General features: G+C 41.0%; 1 protein-coding gene and 1 pseudogene across 3 annotated transcripts in view; one reads left to right on the top strand and one right to left on the bottom strand.

The window, feature by feature from the left end:
- Positions 1-20317, top strand: part of Psd3 (pleckstrin and Sec7 domain containing 3) — a 505243-nt gene that overhangs the window by 130260 nt on the left and 354666 nt on the right. The gene's annotated exons all lie outside the window — the stretch shown is intronic.
- LOC134472576 (adenosine 5'-monophosphoramidase HINT2-like) lies at positions 18778-19286 on the bottom strand (annotated as a pseudogene).

Genomic DNA, 20317 nt, shown 5'->3' with positions numbered 1-20317 from the left:
TTGAAGGCTGCCACCCTGAGCTGTCCTGTCTCTGGGGCGGGGGCCCGCCTGTGAAGGGGGCCCCCTCTGGCCGTTTTTTGGCTCTGTAGCATCTCGTCCACAAATACGGTTGCCCTGAGCATCAAAGACCGACCTACACTCCTCAGCTTTGTGTGATCCCTTTTTGCATCGCCCACAAACATATGGTTCTTCATTCCTAGGGCGAGGCCTAGCATCTGCATTGTTTGGGCAATGACGTTTAATGTGTCCTGGCTCCCCGCAGGCAAAACACCCTTTAGCCTTACATTCCCCTTCTAACCCGCGAGGTCCCCTCTGCTGTACAGCCGCGGCCAGGAGAGCAGCCACTCCCGAGTTGGAGAGCGGCCCCCCTATCTCTCTGCATATCCTAATCCAGGCATTGAGGTCCTTGTTCTTATGAGGAGCTATCGCTGCCTTGCACTCCTTTGTACATTGCTCAAAAATCAGCTGTCTTACCAGCGGTTGAGCCACTCCCGGATCAGAAAATATCTTATCGGCAGCATCTTGCATTCGGGCCACAAAGTCAACAAATGGCTCTGTGGTACCCTGAATTATTTTTGAAAGACACAAGGAGGCTGTTCCGGCACCACTTACCTGTTTCCAGGCGCGGAGCCCTATGGCATTGATTTGTTCATAGACAGCGCCGGGGAACTGGGTCTGGTCATCAGCGTGCCGACCTTCTCCCATAAGCATTTCCTTGTTCCACCCCCGGTTTCCCCGATTGGCGTTTCTCTCAGCCTGCTCTGCAGAGAACTCTGCGTACCAGGCTCGCCAATCCAGGTAACTGCCCGAGGGCAGACACGCCTTTGCCAGCTGAATCCAGTCCGCGGGGGTGAGGGGCCCAGAAGACAGATTCTCCAGCATGGCAATGGTGTAAGGCGCAGTCGGCCCAAAGGTTGTAACTGCATTTTTAAGTTCTCTAATCTGCTTTATCTCAAAAGGCTCCCATACATTGCGTCCCTGGCCCATAGCTACTTGTACAGGAAATATCCCGTAGGGGCCACTATCTATCCCAGGTGGATGTACCTCATGAGACAAGCGTCCCTCCTGCCAAAGCCGCCTGTAAAAATACCGACCCGCCGGCGGCGGAGCATAAGACAGCGGCCGTGATTGGGCGGAAAATGGGGGCCCGTGCATCACTTCCTGTTCTGGCGAAAGGGGAGAGAGCTCCCAGGCGGCCGCCTCGTGGCGAGGAATCGCCTCCGGAAACGGCCCCCAAGGTGGGGCGGAAGGCTTCGCCTCCCTCTCGCGCCGGGGAGCGCTCAGGAGCTCTCTACTCCTCCGCAGACCAGGTTGAGCAGAGCGCAATTCGCGGGGCAACGCTGGAAAAGAACCCTGCGACTCCTTATTGAGCGATTTAGGCTCCTGACAGCTGGTCTCTTTGGCCTCCTTGCCATTTAACTTTCCCTCGTCCTCGGAGTCAGACGACTCCGAGGCTAGAGCCCCGTCCTCCTCCTTAGCATCCTTGTTCCCCTTGACGGACCCCTCTCGGGAGCTCCCTGACTGGGCCTGCTCAGATACCCTGCGTACTTTTGTAAGCTCTTGAGAGCTTTCTCCACAACCACCCTCGCTCTTAGTGTTGCTACCTAACATGTTTCCCATCTTTTAATATGTTACTCACCGCGTGAGGCCCAAGGAATCCGCCACTTACGCGTGAGCCTGAGGGGAGTCTAAAAGCCCTGTAGGTGCGCGCCACCCAGAGCCCAGGCTTATCCCCAACTCACCTGTCTCGCAGCTCTGTACTGGAGCGTTGTCCACTTCCACGTCTCGGGGGTGATCAGTCCCCGGGCGGGCCTCCAAATGTCGATGTCCGCTCCCGGCCGGCAGGAAGGACACACGACAAAGTCTGGTAGTGGACAACCTTTTCTTTTTATTTTCCTTCTCCGCACAGCCTGCCCTGGGTTCTCCCAGCTGAAGCCTCCTCTGGTCCGCTCCCCGCGGCTCCTTTTGTGCTTCAGTCTGCCCCAAAGCCTCTACCGGTCCGCTCTCCGCGGCTCCTTTTGGGCTTTTACTTCTGGGCTTCTACCTGGCTTCTTCTTCCGCCCAGGGGTGGCACCGGTATATATACGGGTACAGTGTCCAATCATGTTAAAGTAAGCAAGGCAAGCTGATTGGCTAACATCATCAGTTGCCAGGCAGACTATATTGTTGAGCGGGTTGTTTACGCGGTAAGCAGGAAACTAACATATTCGATGGGAGGGGTAATCTACCTCAGGCTTTGCTCTTTACCACAGGCCGCACGTCCGCCGCGCAAGGCGAGCTATCACAGACGCGGCTCCCAACACTTTCATAAGAGTAATTCCTAAGTATTTCATTTTTTTGCTTGCTGGTATGAAGAGTGTGGTTTCTCTTATTTCCCTCTCCGTGATTTTGTTGTTAGTGTATAGGAATGCTATTTCTGGGTATTGATTTTGTATCCAGCTACATTACTGAATTTATTGATTATATCTAAGAGTCTTTCAATGGAGTTTAGGGGGTCTTCTATGTAGAGTATCATGTCATCTGCAAACAATGATAATTTAACTTCTTCTTTTCCTATCTTTACCCCTTTTATTTCTCTCTCTTGTCTAATTGCTCTGGCTAGTACTTCCAGTACTATATTAAATAGGAGTAGTGATAAAGGACATCCTTGTCTTGTGCCTGATTTTAAAGTAAAGGCTTTCAATTTTTGGCCATTTAGTATGATGCTGGCTGTTGGTCTGTCATAAATGGCCTTTATTATATTGAGGTAAAGACCATCTATTCCAATTTTCTGTAAAGTTCTAATCATGAATGAATGTTGGACTTTATGGAAGGATTTTTCTGCATCTATAGAAATGATCATGTGATTCTTACTTTTGGCTTTATTGATATGGTGGATTACATTTATTGATTTACGTATGTTGAACCATCCCTGCATTCCTGGGATGAATCCCACTTGGTCATGGTGTATAATCTTCTTGATGATTTGCTGCATCCTATTTGCCAATATTTTATTGAGGATTTTTGCATCTGTGTTCATTAGCGAGATCGGTCTATAGTTCTTTTTTTAGCTGGGTCTTTCTCAAGTTTTGGTACTAGAATAATATTTGCTTCCAGGAATGACTTAGGAAGGATTGCTTCCCTTTCAATTTCATTGAATAGTTTGAGGAATGTCGGTATTAGGTCTTCTTTGTATTTCTTGTAGAATTCTGCAGTGAATCCGTCTGGGCCTGGGCTCTTCTTTGTAGGTAAGAACTTAATTACATTTTCAATTTCATTAATAGAGATTGGGTTATTCAGCAGTTTTACATCCTCTTGATCTAGCTTTGGTACTTCATATGTTTCTAAGAATCTATTTCTTTTGTGTTATCAAACCTTTGAGAGTAGAGGTTTTTGAAATAGGTGTTGATGATCTTCTGTGTTTCTGTAGAGTCTGTAGTGATTTCACCTTTTTCATTTCTTATTGCATGAATTTGAGTTTTTTCTTCCCTTTTTAAAATAAGGTTGGCTAGGGGCTTATTGACTTTATTTATTCTGTCAAAGAACCAACTCTTTGATTCGTTGATTCTTTGGATTGTTTTCTTAGTCTCTATTGCATTGATTTCTGCTCTGATTTTTATAATTTCCTCTCTTCTTTTGGCTTTCGGCTTGACTTGGTCTTCTTTTTCTAGCTGTTTGAGGTGTAGCATCAGGTTATTTATTCGTATTCGTTCTGTTTTCCTGATGTGGGAACTCAGTGCAATAAATTTTCCTCTGAGGACGGCTTTCATTGCTTTTCACAGATTCCAGTAAGTTTTATCTGCATTTTCATTTTCTTGTAGGTATTGTTTAATTTCTTCTTTAATTTCTCCTGTGACCCACTGGTTACTCAAGAGTGTGTTATTCAGTTTCCATGTGTTTGTGGGATTTTTGCAGTGTCTTTTATCATTAATCTCCAATTTCAGAGTGCTATGATCCGATAACATGCAAGGGATGATTTCAACTTTTTTGCATTTGTTTAAATATGTTCTGTGAGCTAATATATGGTCTATTTTAGGGAAGGACCCATGTACTGCTGAGAAGAATGTTTATTCTGATGTTGTTGGGTGGAACATTCTGTATATGTCTATCAAGTGCATTTGTTCGCAGGTGTGATTCAGTTCTGTTATTTCTTTGCTCATTTTCTGTCTGCTTGATCTGTCCCTTGGTGTCAATGGTGTATTAAGGTCTCCTGTTACAATTGTGTTACTGATAACTTGAGTTTTCATTTCTGTCAATAGTTGTTTTATATAACTGGGTGCATTGGAGTTTGGTGCATATATATTTAAGATAGTTACCCCTTCCTCTTGGAGTTTTCCCCTAACAAGTATGTAGTAACCTTCTTTGTCTTTTATGGTCATTGTTGGTTTAAAGTTCATGTTGTCTGCAAACAGAATGGCTACTCCTGCTTTTTTTTGGATTCCTGCTGCATGAAGTATTGTTTTCCATACTTTGACTTTCAGTCTGTGAGTATCCTTCTGGGTTAGATGGGTTTCCTGTAAACAGCATTTGGTTGGATTTTGTTTCTTGATCCATTCTGCTAGTCTGTTTCTTTTGATTGGTGCATTGAGACCATTTACATTAATGGTTATAACTGTTACATGCTGGTTTATTGTAAACATGTTATCTCTCTGCTGTTGCATCTTTATCTTTCTGTTCTGTTTAATTATCTGCTTTGCTTAGTAGTTTTTTCCTTTGTGTATCTAAACTGTCTCTCAGTATTTTTTGCAGGGTTGCCTTGGTGTTCATGAAGTTCTTCAGCTGTTCTTTGTTATGGAAGTATTGTATTTCACCAGCAATTCTGAATGATAGTTTTATAGGGTACGTCAGTCTAGGTTGGAAATCATTTTGCTTTAGGATCTGGAATACTTCACTCCATGCTCTTCTTGATTTTATTGTTTGTGCTGAAAAGTCTGCTGTGATTCTGATAGGTTTTCCTTTATAAGTGATCTGTCTTTTCTCTCTGCCACCTTTTAATAATCTATTCTTGTGTTGGATTTCTGGGATGGTGATTATTATATGTCTGGGTGTAGTTTTATTTTGGTTATGACTATTTGGAATTCTAGAGGCTTCACTGAACCTGATGTTGGTTTCTGATCTCATGCTTGGGAAATTTTCACCTATTGCTTCTCTAAATATCCTCTTGACATCCTTTATGTTGTCCCCTTCCTTTTCATTAATCCCTATCAATCTTATGTTATTTTTCTTTGCATCATCTTGCAGTTTTTGAATTGTTATTTCCTGATTCCTTGTTATTTTTAAAAGATCTTTCCTTTCCTGTTCACTAGCTGCAATCCTGTCTTCAAGGTCTGAAATTCTATCTTCACTTTCATTGAGGCAGTTTTTACAGCTCTCAGTGGAGTTTTTTATTTCCTGTATATCTCTGTGTATCTGCATTATGTATTCTGTTTGTTTCTTATATTGCTCATCTAGGGATTCTATCTTTTTGTTTAGTTCCTCCAATTTTTTAACTGTGTTTTCTTTAGATACATTCAGAATCTCTTTCATTTCCTTTATCATTTCTTCTTTTACCTGGGAGATTATTTCGAATTTGAATTCCTTTAAAGCTTCTTGGAGTTGCTTGTTAATTTCACTAGCTATTATGTCCGATATTTGAGGTGAATGGCATATATTTTCTTCTACCTACATCGCTCCTAGGGTTTCTTGAGATGGGCTGGAGGTTTGAGGTTGTAATTTGGTCTTTCGTTTTGTCATTTTCCTATATTTCTGTGTTTCAAGTGTTATTTGAAAGCTTCCTCAGGGTCTGTTGGAAATCCATTTCTATGTTCGCAGCTCCTGGGACTCTGGCACCCAGTTCCCCCAAGCCACTGGGCCTCTAGAACCAATGGCCCTCTTCTGCCTGTTTAGAACTCAGTAGTTCCAGATAAGCTGGGCTCCAGGGACACTGTGCGCCCGCCTCCTTGCTGGAAGCTCCACAGTTCTCCAAGCATAGCCAGAATGGGGAGGCAGATGTAGATGCCTCAGACCCACTTAGCCACTTCACTGCACCCGGAAGCCTGCAGGGTCCCAAACAGTCTGGGCTTGGGGTAGAGTGCACTGGGCACTTACTGCAGGCCGCGGGGCCTCTGGAACTGGTGATGCTCACCTGCTTGCTGAGATATCCACAGTCCTCCAGACACACTGGGAGGCGGATGCAAGCCCCCCAGATCCGCCCAGCCCTTCCTCTGCACCCAGATGGTGCAGGAGTCCCAAATAGGCTGGGCTCCGGTGATAGTGTGCACCCACCTGCTTGCTGGAAGCTCCACCCAAAATGACAATCTTTAGCCTCAGAAACTAGTTTGCTGAGGGCACCCTGTTACCAGAGACAAAATTATAGTTTCATGTATAAAATAAATTATGTATACACATTATTATATACAATATACATTTTGGAAATAATCCCAGTACAGTGCATTAAAAAGTCTTGTTCATTCATTTCTCAGTATCTGTGTTGTATTTCATTTTTCACCAATATGTTAACCAGACCATTGCTGATAGACATTTAAGTTGTTTCCTCTGTTTTTTTGAAATGAACGTCATTGATTTCTGTGCCTGTGGGTTATCTGTGAAATAAATTAAACTAATAAATTAAACTACCGGATAAGGGGTTAGGTACATTTTATGTTTTGGCAGAAGTAGCCAAAATATTTTCAAAGTGGTTCATACCTCTTTGCGCCCCAACACTGTGGACTGTGGCGGATGTCATGGTTTCCTGGCCAAGGGTTAGCATAGCGCAGGGCCTTGGGATTCTTGGTCACGCTGCCTGTGTCACACTCCACCCCGAGTATGAGGCAATTCATCATCAACTTGGCGGCCTCAGAAATTTGGCAAACAGTGATTTCCTGCTATATAGATGCACAAGAGCTTTGGGAATTGCCATGTTCTGGATGACCGAGGTGACAGGATGGTGGCAGAATGCCAGATAGCAAGAATTTGGCTGGCCTACCTTACTCCTGTCTTTTTTTAAAAATCATTGTTCCACCCTTTTTATGCCCTAAAGAAACAGATTCAGGAGTTCCGGCAAATGCTGACTTCTTCCTGCCAGCATTCCTGCAGTAAGGATTGGCAGAGGGAGACTGAGATCAATGAACAGATACCAAGCTAACACTTGGGCATTTGCCTAGGCTGCTTTTCCATTAACTGCATTACCCAGAGAAGGACTTGTTTCTCACACTGTGTATAATCACACTTCTCTCGTTCTTAGGTATGTGGAGGTGACGTGTGCTACAGAGTTGGCATTCATGGCTTACTGAATTTTCAGTAGTTAGTTTTTAATTTAGGGGGTGGGAGGATGGGTCTTCGCTACCCCTAGGTCATTTTAATGAAAGGCTCAGCAGCTAGGCCCCTGATTTTTATTACCTAATGATAAAGTAGCATCCTGGAGCTTTGGGCTCTGGCTTCAGCTGCTTGGACCAGAGAGGAGTGGGTAGGGAGAAAGGGAAAAGTAAAATTCTTCTTTTATTAGTTTCTAATTTGTTAGTTTACTCTTGAGTTATTAACGATTTTTAGGGTAAGGAGGGATCTGTATAAAGCACTGAAACTTTGCCAGAATAGCCTCAACTTTGTGTACAGTCTTCACACAAAGAAAATATTTAAGTGGCAAATGAAATAAAATAAATGATTTTTTAGGAAAGACTTGGTTGTTAAGCAGCATAAGGATGTTTCTTGATTAGTTCTTCCTTGCTGAGAAATCTCTAATATATCCCTTTTCTTCAACTGACTACCAAATAAAGTACAAATTCTTTAGCTCAACACTTGAACCTCTTGCAAGATACCCACGTCTGTAGTGTAATCATCTTTTCCCCGTGTTTGAAGTGTGATCCACGGCCCAGTTGCATCAGCATCACTGGTAGCTCATGCAGATGCTGACTCCCAGGCCTTGCCCCAGACTTGCTGCATCAGCACTGGGATTTCAGCGAGATTCTCAGGATACAGATGCTTGCTGTTGGAGAAGCATTGTTCTACTTCATTCTGTTCAGCCTCCCTTTCTATGCTGCTGTCTGCTGACCTGGTCCAGCTGAGACTTTCCGAACTCATTCTGCACAGGTTCTCTACTTAGTCTCAGGCTTTCCTAGTGGCCTGCCTTTCATCAACTGATACTGTTCCCAGAGAAGTGCCCTTCTTTCTCAGCTCCTTTCTGTTTCCTTCAGTTGACCCAGCTTATTAAGTCTAAAAGGTTCTAATAATTGTGATTTAGCTAGAGATTCAAATGTCATTGAAGACCTAGTTCCCACCCACTGCTTGGTGCTGGCTCTCTAGGATACTTAGCAATGTGTGTCAGGCATCTCAAATTTGTATTTCCTTTAATCACACCCTCCCACAGTGTAACAGTAATACACAGTGTAACTATATTAAAGAATTGGGCACTGCAGCATTATTTATAATAGTAAAAATTAATTATGTCACAGTCATATGGTACTGCTATGTGGTTAGGATAATTATATATATATGTCAGGAGCAAAAATTATTAAAATATGCACATTTCTTATATTCTAAGGGTTTAGGGTATTCTAAGGGTTGAATCATTAAGCAAGATATGTAAAATAAGTAATATAGAAAAGCCAATGTAGAAATGATGTTGATAGCAGTAACTAACATCTGTCGCACACCTGTGATGGTCTGGATTCTGCTCCACATGCTTTACATACGTTTCCTTTTTTTAATCCTTACAAAACCCCATGAAGTCAGGCTATTATTACTTCTAGGTGAAGAAATCGAAACTCAGAAAGTCCAGGCAATTTGTGATAATGAGTGGTGAGAGTAACAGTGAGTGGCAAAGCCAGGATGTAATGGATTCATTCAAGGTAAAATGGAGCACCGAGCTTGGGAGGCGGTGTTTACAGTCAGTGCAGGCTTCACAGAAAGCGCTCAGTAGTTTTGCATGGGGATATGGCTGGGAAAGGATATTCCAGGTCAAGGAAAAATGATCTATAATAGCACCAGAGGTAAAAGATATAAAAGAGAATTTATGAGAAGGATGGATAGAGGGGCGGGTATAAGGATTCACAAATGAGTAGGGGTCAGAAGTGATTGCGTGTTGTGCTGATGATTTGGGGAAGTGAGTGGAAATTTTTACAGTATAAATGACCTGTGTTAGAAACGCTCAGGCATGAGATACCCCTGGAAGAAAAAGAGATTAACCAAAAAGTTATCTCAGTGGTCAGATGGGAAATGATGGAGTCATGCGCTATGGCAAAAGTCTTGAGGATGGCTAGGAAAGGGTATTATACTCACCACGACAATTTACAGAGTCTTGAACCGTGCAGCTTCACAGGCTATCTGTGACACAGGGAGGCTTAGGATACTGTTCTTGGGTGAAGGACTATGTTGGAGAGATACAGCAGCGGCAGAATTGGTATGATTTAATTGATCAGTTGGAAGTGGAAATGAGAAAGAAGACAGGGTCCAGCATGACTTCCAGCTTGTGGCTTACATCGCTGTGAATGTCAGTGTAGCTTAGTAGGATAACAGGATGTGAAGTATGGTAAAAAAAAATACTGTGAATGTTCAGATTAAAAAAAATCATTGCCATAAAAGACACACTTTCATTTAATGCCCTTCAAAATACCGCCCCCCCCCCCACACACTTACCCCATCTTCTTGCCATGTTCTGAAACAGATCTGGAAGGTCTCTTTTGTAAGCATCTTTGCTTGCACTGTCATGGCTTCCTTGACGTCCCAAGTTGATTCACAACAGCTACCTTTCATGGTCATGGCTTTTGAGGAAAAGTCAGAGGTCACACAGTGATCTGATGAATAAGGTGGATGAGGGCACATTATATTATTTTTACTTGGCAGAAATTGCCAAAAATGTTTGGGCAGTGAGGGGTGATCAAGAACTCTGTTGTCTTTAGATCACCACTTGAGTAGCAGTCTTTACTCATCACAGTTTTGCTTTCTGCAGTAGTTCTCCATGATCAGCTACTGCCTGAAAATATGAGAAGTGGAAATCCCAGCAATAAGGCATAAGTTTTAAATTGTACGCTCTTCTGAGTCACATGCCAAAAATCTCATGCTATTCCTCTCCATCCTGCGTGGGGTGGGAATAAAATTAATTAAAATGACTTTTTTTTTTTTTTTTTTTTTTTTTTGCTTGGGCATTTAGTGGTGTGCCTAAAAAGATGTCTGGTGGTTTGGGCTTCAAGATTGGTTTAATCAGCAGTTCACCAGTGTGGCCCAGGAGTATGAGTGGAAGTGATGACTATATGGTACTATGTGGTTTGGCTCTAGCTTTTACTTTTACTGTGAACCGTATGTTCAGATAAGCCTGCATTCCAAGACAAAGATAGAGCGAGCCCATTTTCAGCCTGCTTGCTGGAGCAGAGCCACAGTCATCCCACAGCAGCCACAATGTCTGGGCAAGCAATGAAACCATACTGAAAGCCACCAACATTTGAAGGTTGTTTGTTAAGTGCTACAGCTAAATCTAGTGACAGTAGATTGATACACTGTATCCCCTCCTTGGTTCCATTGTTGTATGTGTGTGGTCTTTGAGAACCGGCATTATTTATCTTTATATCATTGCTCCATTTGTGTTGGTTAGGATTCTTTAGATGGACAGAGTTCATAGGGAAATACACAAAAAAGATTGTGCCAGGGCATTTATTTGGTAGGCTTATGAGGTTAGAGGGGGAGAGGTCCACAGGGTCGCTGCAAGCTTAGTAGCTGCTCAGTCTAAAAAGGTGGCAGCTGGAAAAGAAGAGGGATCAAAGATGCAGTACCAGTCGTAGACTGAAGTGCGGGAAGCTCGCTGCAGAGTCGCTGGTGTGGGTATGTGGACGGTGGAGGAAACTGGAGTCTGATGTGCACAGGTGATGGCAGTAGTCTCTGCTCTCCACTGGAGCAGAATGCTTTTCAAGTGCTGTCCGACCTCTTTATTTCTATTTCATTCCATCCACGCAGCAAGCGTATTGGATAGTGCCACCCACAATCAGATTGCATCTTCCCCTCTCAGTGTGTTGGCCTCTGTGCCTGCCATCTCTGGAAACACTTTAGAAGTGGGCTTTACTAACCTGTAGGCCATTTATTAATCCAGTAATGTTGACATATCATGATTAATGGTCACACCATCCAACCCGATGTCATTTACCAAGTTGACACAATTCATTGAATTTGAGAGAAGTGTGGAAAGATTAATTGTCTTGTGTTAGAGCAGCATTTTCTTAGTACAACCGTTGAACCAGAATTGTTATGGAACTTGCCAGAAATACAGATTATTGAACCCAGGGCAAGCCTGCTACAGCAGGTTAATAGGGATGAGAGTCTGAGCAGTTCTCCATTGTACTTAAGTTTGGGAACCTTTGGATTAAAACCAGCTGCATATTTCACACATATTTTATCAGGATACTTTGTCTTTTGTTAACCTCTTTCCCAGTTCATAACACTTGCCCTTGCCATTCTTCCCAGACCAGTGAACTCATTTGTGATGTGACAGGATGTGTTAATGGGCAGATGGACGGATTGATGGATGGACAGATGGATAGATGGATGAGTATATGCCCCACTCTGATTACTTCTGAGCTAGGGGCAAAGGATTGTTAATTTACTTTTGAGAAAATCTGCCTCAAGAACAGTTATTTATAAAAATGAATTTGCAAGTAAAACAGTGCTTTAACTGATATATTTTCTCTATATTGCTATTCTTTTATATCTGGGAAAGGTTAAATTTTAATTATATAATCAATATATGAATATATTCTCACAAAATCTAAAATATTACTGATCAAGTCAAAATTTCCTTTGATCCTCTCCCCCATACATTGGTCCCTTTCTATTCACTTTTAGAATTTTGCCCTTCTGTATTTTTTTGTATATGTGCATCACTAATATGTGGCTGACACTCATTAAATAATACATACCGATACAGATGGTAACTATTCTGATTAGTGCACATCCATTGAAATTACCAAATCCCTGTGTCACTGGTAGTATCTTGATTGTCAATCTTATGGTTTGTACCTTTACTAAATATACTTAAATGCATGCGTGTGTGTGTGTGTGTGTGTGTGTGTGTTAAAATGCCATATTGTACATACTTTTTTCAATATTTTTCTCCTATAAATCTTGGCATATATTCATGACAATATATGTAAATTTAGTTTATTTTTCAAAAGTTGGTTTATGGTGTTATAGTATTTTTAGCCACTTCTGTGTTAATGAACATTTAGTTTTTTTATTATTGTTATTATGAACAGTGTTGTTATATATGTATATACACTGCCTTGAGTATCTGTTATTTATTTGTTTGTTGGGGCAGGATCTCATCATGTAGCGAACCTGGCATTGAACTTGTGATCCTGCTCACAAGTTATGGGATTACAAGCAAGCACTACTACATCTGGCTTACATTTTAATGAAAAAATTATATATATAGATATATATCTATACTTTTTGTACATGTACTTCTTGTACATGTAGATATATAGATATATATGTATATATCTATATTTGAGCTTCGAAAGGAGATGGAGATGGAGAAGGACATAAAATGAATATGCTGGGACATAGATTTTGATTTTTTTTTTTTTTTTTTTGAACCAGGGATCGAACTCATGGCCTTGTGCTTGCCAGGCAGGCTTGTGCTGCTGAGCTAAATCTCCAGCCCTAGATTTTGATTTTTAACTTTTAGACACTACCAAATTCATCATCAAAGAGACTATTAATTTATACTCCAATAGTTCCCTCATAGCACTTCCAGCTTTATTGTTGTTATACTTTCTGAAGTTTGCCAATGATCAAAAGTGATAACTTTTATTTTAACTTGTTTTCACTAATTAGGAACAAAGCTGAACATCACTTATGTGTATTAGCCATTTGAGTTTCCATTTCGTAAGTCATTAATTCTAATCTTCTGCCTATTTTTCTGTTGTGTGTGTCATTTCTTATTGATCTGTTGTGATTTTTTAGATCTTGAATTCTTTTTTTTTTCCGTCCCAGTGATCGAACTCATGACCTTGTACTTGCAAGGCAGGTGCGTATGCTGCTGAGCTAAATCCTCAGCCCCTCTTACATTCTTAAATAATTTGCAAATATTTATTCAAAACCTAGATTTGACTTTTATCTCTGCTTATATTGACATTTATTATTTGCCTTTGCTGTTAGATTTGTGGTTGTCATTTGTGTTTTTTTTTTTTTGGTTTCTGCTTGCTATTAGCCTTTCTTTGTGATAATTTAGTTATTGATAATTGTGATAATTTACTTACTGAGTTAGGAAATAAGTAAATTGCTTAAAATTGTCCATATGTAAGAACCCTGAATATGTCTTTAATAAAGTATAATATATCTAATTGCATGGAATTCTAAACATGTCTATTTTGGCTATTCTGAAACGTGTGGTTTCTATGTCCTGAATGTGTGTTGGCTGGGTTATTGTGCTCTAAATAATGGAACTGTTACATTAATAATAATGCACCTCTTTATATTTTAATTAAGTTACTGTTGTCAGAAGGTGATTTGATTAGAGCTCTTTAATCAGACTCACAGCAGTAGCCTGTTCATAAATTGATGTAAACTATCAATCTCATTTAACCAGATTGCATTGTCATGGATATCAGTAAAAGGTATAGACAAGTTTGTTTTTCATGTGTGAATTAAAAAAGTTTATTTGTAGTTTAATTATTCAGAATTCTGCTTTTCTTTTTCCAGAGACACTGATCAGTTTCTAGGTTTCCAGCAAGCCCAAACAAGCATAGTACTCTTAATACTTCTTAATAGCACTTGGTAAAACACTGAGTATTCTTTGATCTCAAGCTAGAAAATATAGTTTAACATGTTGTTCTTGGCTTCCAATTATAAACATAAAGGTAGAAAGAACAGGCCTGTAATTATCAGCAGCTGTGGAGATCAGAGACTATGGAGTAGGGCTATAAACTTCTTTTGAAACTATAAAAGTGGAGGAACATTTCCTCCCAGCCCTCAGTATTGTATATTTAAGAACACAAGTAAGTTGCATTTACTCCTTCTTTAGCTATGGCATTGTCTGTTGAAACTGCATTGCTTGTAAGCATGACTTTTCTCCTGTAGCAAGGGACATTTCCCTGGAATTGATGTTCTACTTGCTTTGTGTAGTCTGAAAGAAACATCAGAGGTAATAACATTGTCCTCACTAACTGCACATTTAAAGCCCTTGATGAAACAACAGAAACTCTTCGCATTAGTTGTAAAGTGTCTGTGACTAGCACCCAGGTACCCTGTTGTAGGTCTTTTTTGAGTAACGCTGATGTACTCTCTCAGGATCTGAGGGAGGTGATTGGCAGAATGGGACCTAAAAGTCCTGAAAGAACTATTCATCCTTTTTTTTAAAAAAAAAATTATTTTTCATTGCGTATTGACAATTTATAGTTGTATATATTTATAGAGTACAGAGTGATGTTATAAAGAAAGACACACATGGAGAGCTGGTGAATCTACACTTGTGTGTGGAATGTAAAACAATCAGAGCTTTAGGAGCAGAGAGCAGGGGGCTGGGTCCAGAGAGGGTGATGGATTAGACGATGCACAAAGAACTGAGAAAACCAAGTCTCAGAAAAAATGAGCTGGTGTTTTTTTCTTCTTATAGCTACTACATAGCATGGTACATTTACAAATAACTAAGAGTAAATTTCAAGTGTTATCACACAAAATGATGGAAACTTGAGCATACAGACATGTTAAATGGAAAAATATGGAAGTTCTTCAAAAAACTAAAAAAAATACATTTAATACACTTCAGAAAATATTTATGTATTTATTCATTTATTTATCTTGATTTTTTTTGAGACAGGGTTTCACTATGTAGTTTAGGCTGGCCCTGAACTCACTGTGTAGCCCAGGCTTGGCTTCCCAGAGATCCTCCTGCCTCACTCTCCCAAGTGTAGCGTTTATGCATATGTACAACCACACATGGCTTAAAAAACTATTTTATGCAAGCTGTTTGCTTCTGAGAAGTTTATTCATTGTGGTTTACAATGACAAATTTACCTTTTGCTATGCATTACAAATGAATAGTTTGTGTCTTTGTAAAAAACTAAACACACACAACTGAAGGGAACTTATTCATATTACACGTAGTGTGAGTCACTGTATCCTGACAGTACTTTAAATAATGCAGGTATTTGGAATCAAAATCTTGGCCATTTTGTCAATTTGATTGGTGTCTTTTTGCCTGTTGAGCTCCCGTCAGGGCTTCCCTGGAGTTGGGATGCTAAGAATTTATCAGTGGAAATCAGAACATTTTGAAGTAAGGACTACTGGTAAACTACTGGTAAACCACTAGCAGGGGTAACCACAGGGGCACCCGCATAATATTATTCACTCTGTATCATTTTAAATTAAAGTTTGTGGGAAAATTCATGGAGAGCATGGATAATTAGCAGAACTGACTTGGAATTTCTTTTCTTTTCTTTTCTTTTCTTTTGAGATCTTGTCTCATGGAGCCCAAGCTGGCCTTGGACTTTTGTTTTTAATTTTGAAGGTAGTAAAATACAATAGGACAAAACAGAACAAAGCCAATTGAGACAATGCAGTGAAACTAGTACAAAACTTCACATCAGGTTGCCGGGATAGTAACAGGTACTATAGTGTATCTTGTTATCTTCACAATAGTTTTCCAGTCAATTAGGAATAGCGAAATCAAACCAAAAACAGAACGTTAATAAAACCTATCAAAACAATATTGAGCAGAGCAAAACAATCAGAACAAAGCCAAACAGTGAAAACAATATTTGCCTTTAAACAGAAGATAGAAGGAAATCCCCCATACTTGCTATGTTGCATATGGTCATTCTCCCAAGGGATGTTCAGACCTCTGGCTCCCAGTTGCTAACTGGTAGGTGGAGGTGGGATATGGGATGTTTTATTCTCAGCCTGCGAGCTGGTAGGCTCATGGTAGATGCTGACTGGTTCTCTTCCTGGCTTGCCCACCTCTCTCCGATGCCATGGCCGCTTTACCAGGAAGGAAGGCTTGTTGCTTTCTTGCTCAGCACCCTAAGTTCCACCATTTTGGTACCCCTGCCTCAGGGGTACTTACATAGTAGGATTTATGTAGTACAATTATAGACATGGTACAATTACGTAGTACAATTATAGACAATTACCACCTGGTTGGTTCTCCCTTTCTCTCTCTCTTTTTCTCAGTAGCAAATATAAAAATATAAGGGAAGCTTTGTTACTTGTATATATTAACTATATATATATATATATATATATATGTATATTATATTTTTATATGTGGCCCAAGACAAGTCCTCATCATACATTGCACCTGGGCAAGCCAGAAGGTTGGATACTCAGGGCAGACTTTACATGGGTGTTTTATCGATCCTCATCATCTCAGCTCCTGCATATTTCTTCATAGTGGCCTCATTAACAGCCTGGAGGAAGTGCTTGGTATCATTTGATCAAGATTTATGTCCTGTGGAAAGAACTAAATGCTTTCCAGGAGTAACCTGATTCTGCTGATTGTCTCTATGCTACCAAATTTGCAATCATTTAGTGTTTTTTAAGAGAGGCATGCCCTCAGAGGTATTTTGCTTTGGTAAAATTAAGATAGGCCATATATTTCCTTATAGAAATTATTGTGTGGCTATATTGGTCCCAATTTTTAATCCACTATTTTAGCTGAGTTGACAACATAGATTTTTATGAGTTCTAGAATGTTGATATTTGCTAGAAAGATGCTGTTTTTTTCCATACATACAGGTGGGGTAAATGGCTAATAACTGTAAGGAGAAAATAATATTGTCTTCATTTAATTATTTGCATAATTTCTTGCAGGAGAAGATTATCACTGTGTTCCTACACTAAGCAAAGAGTCTTTAGTATGTCTTATTTTGTTAAGCTCCAGTCTTAGGTCTTACATATCTCACTAAACTACCTACCCACTGCTGAGAGATGACTTTTAAATTAAAAGAAATGCAGTTGGAGCACGCTAAACCTCATGGTTGCTACCTTAAATTCACATGTGGCACTTGTTTTATACCATGATGTTTTGCAAAGCTGTTTCAGGTGAATATAGTTTATGCTTAGTTTTTATTTATGTAATTTCTTTGAGGAATTTTTGTCACAGCATCAAAGTTTTATATGAATTCACATAGTCCTTTATGTATTCATTTGTTTTTTTCATGGCTGAAAGTCTCACTCTGCCCAAGTTGGCCTTGAACTCCAGAGCTTAAGCATACCTAGAACTAAAGGTACATGAGCCCCACCATCTGGCAGCAAAGCATTTATGAGTCTGTAGTCTCTGCTTTGTTTCCTGCTTGTTGTGATAGATTTCAGTGCCTGGCCCTTTTCATTTTTCAAAAGAAGACACAGAGGAGCATTTATGCATGTGATTTATTCAAAGTTTGGTTGATTTCCTTGTGGGTATCCTGATTGTGCTGGGCTGACTGTAGGGTTCTCTGGCTTCTCAGCCTTTGCTCATGTGACAGAGCTTAGGTTCAGCAGAGCCTTGTGCCTGTGCAAAGCTAGAGCTTCCTGGTTGGCAAATTTGGAGTCTGTAGCAGACAAGTAGATGTTTTCAAAGGTGTTACTGTGTTTGCTTTTAGTTTTAAAATGTGAATCTGTTATATTATCTGCTTTATTTAAGTATTTTAAACATTATCAGAAGCACACAGACCCAGAGCCCAGGGAAGGTCAATAAAGTCTGTAACAGATAAAAGAAAAAATGAAAGAAGGGGGACTTCGTGAATCTCTGGGTCTACATATTTGCGGTCAAAGATTTCACCCATCTGTCATTTACTAATTGGGAAATGGTGGGAAAGGTAGAGGAGGATATATTGTGAAGTAATATTTGATTAATTTTGTTTAAATTTTTTCACTGAAGTTCTGCAACTCTTTAGTTACTTGGTGTCTTAGTGAAAGAGCTGTGGGGAAAATTCGATCCTTATGTATTAAAATTTGTTTTACGGGAAGCTTTATTGTAAATGGATGTTGAGCATCTTAGCACACTGTAAAAAGTTAAAGCACAGCTGCCACCACTTGTAAACAACTGTGCTGTCTTGTGAACTCATAGCCTTGCCCAGAGCAGGCGCCAATGCTGGGAGGTGGGTACTGTATCATCTTCTCATTTGGTCAGAAGACAACTAAACTGGATCCAAAATGAGATAATGGAATGAAGATTCCTTTGTGTCTGTTATGGGCTCCATGCACACATTTGCTTTTGGTGCTACTTGTATGTTGGTGGAAGCCAGTCTGGTGACACTGTGGCTCTGCTCTACTCTGCTCTGAAGTCACCTCCCATTAGACCGCCTGCCCTGACTGCAGGCTTGGGGAGCAGCACAATGCCTATTTGCCCTTGCCCCCGGGGAGCTGCTTGCAGGAAATGGGCAGAGTGAACAGACAGCAGCTGGTGGGAGATGAGAATGGAGCTCCAGGGGCTTTTTAAAAGGCCATTATCTAGCTCTGTCTCCTGGGCTCACATGTAGCAGGCTGGCAGCAGGACTGGGTAACGTGTAGGTGAGGGCTGGGTCTTGCTTTCTGCCACTGTATCTTGTTCAGCCTTCTGGTCCATTTCCTGCTTTGACCTTTGGCTTGGGTGCTGTTTGTAACCTTTAAAATTACAGATTTGACATTTTAGATATCTCATTTATATCCTGGCTGGTTTTGGTTCTTTCCATTCCAGAGAGTTGGTCTGTTCTGATTTTACTTAACGTCCTTATTGGAGTTTGGAATGTCTATCAAATTAGTCTTCCGAGGAGCTGGTTGCAGGAAATACATGATGCTGCCCAAGTGCCATCAGCATTTTTTTTTATTCGCTTATATACAAATGTATGTCAACCAAGCATTCAGGTCTGGAGTCCATGATCAGCTGGCAGGTCGACCTGGAGACCACTGGCGCTGGCAGCCTCCAAGGATGTGAATGTGCAAGTGATATACAGATTGTGTGTCCTGCTTTCTATCAATGACCACAAGTCAGTATTCATCGCCCAGGCCCTCGGCCTTTGCTTCTTCATGGCCACAAGGAGGAGGAGGTGTGCTACAATCTGCTGGTCTTCTTCCTCAGCCTGACTAATGCAAGGAATGGGCTTCTTAGGAATAACCAGGAAATGCACAGAAGCCTGGTGGGGTGGGGGCTCATCACGGAACACGAGATACTGCTGCTCCTTATATAAATGGCAGCTGGGAGGCTTCTGTCCAGGATCCGGGAGGAGGTTGTTGGGGCTGCTTTTCCAGGAGCTGCCTGCTGGGCCTTGGCCACTTCATCCCCATCAGTCACACCTGTGGCCCTGTGCCCCCTGTGCCCCCTGCACCCCGTGGCGGCTATGGCTCTGAGCGCTGCACAAACAAGCGGCCAGCACCAGGGCAACAGCCATTTCTCAAATATACAAAGCCGTTTCTGAAAAGTACAAAGCTAGGATTTGGGTCTCCCTCTGTATTGCCAGGAAAACTGAAAGAATAGGTAACTTTGCTTTCAGGCAATAGATGTTTTTTAAATGTAATGGAATATCTAAATTATAGGGAAAGAACAAAGTATACTTAGATGAGCTACACTATTTAGATGAGTGTACACTATACACTAACGAGGAACAGTATAGGTGGAATAGCAAATTACATGTCAGTCTTGCAATTATTTCATTAATGACTCATTGCTCCTTGAAAGCAGAAGTAGTATATTCATGCAAAAATACAAGTGAGAACTCACGGGCTGTTACTAGACAGATGCAGAAATAAATGTCTATAAATGCCATATACAAAGGATTTACAAGATAGGCTTTCAGTAGCTGCTGCAGAGTCAGATATGAGAATTGCAAAAGGGCCGCCTGTACACTGGTGACCTGGGAGGTCCAGTCAAAATGCAGAGTCCTAGGTGAGTTGATGTCAGGAAGCCCAAGCATCTGTGCAGAGATGTGACAGATGCCCAGAGGCTATGGCAAAGACTTGAGCTCTTCTGAAAAAGCATAGGCAGGACTTTCTTCCTTTTTACTTTTTTATTCCATCCAATCCTCAAGCATATTGGTTGGTGCTACCCACACTGAGAGTGAGTCTTCCCTCTTCAGTAAGCCCATCATCTAGACACGCAGAACTGTACTAAACCAATCCAGTAGGCATTTCCTATTCAAGTTAACACCACAGTTAACTATCATATGTTACGAAAGCGTGCATTTGCACATTTCTGTATGTATTAGTAAAGTGTGACTGCTATATCAAAGGATCACAGGTGCAGTGTCCTAAGACAACAGAAATTTATTCTTTTTTAGTTCTGGAGGGCAGGGGCTTAGGGTCTTGAGTCAAGGCTCTAGCAGGATAATGATGCTTCCTGAAACTAGAGAATAATCTCATTCTTTGCCATTTCCAGCTATCTGCTTTGTTCATGCCCTTCCTCATCTTCAAAGCCAAGGGAGGA

Source organism: Cavia porcellus, unplaced genomic scaffold, assembly GCF_034190915.1.
Source record: "Cavia porcellus strain 051 isolate PalLab524CR breed Dunkin Hartley unplaced genomic scaffold, mCavPor4.1 scaffold_24, whole genome shotgun sequence".
NCBI lineage: Eukaryota > Metazoa > Chordata > Mammalia > Rodentia > Caviidae > Cavia > Cavia porcellus.
This window is presented reverse-complemented; position numbering and strand designations above follow the sequence as displayed.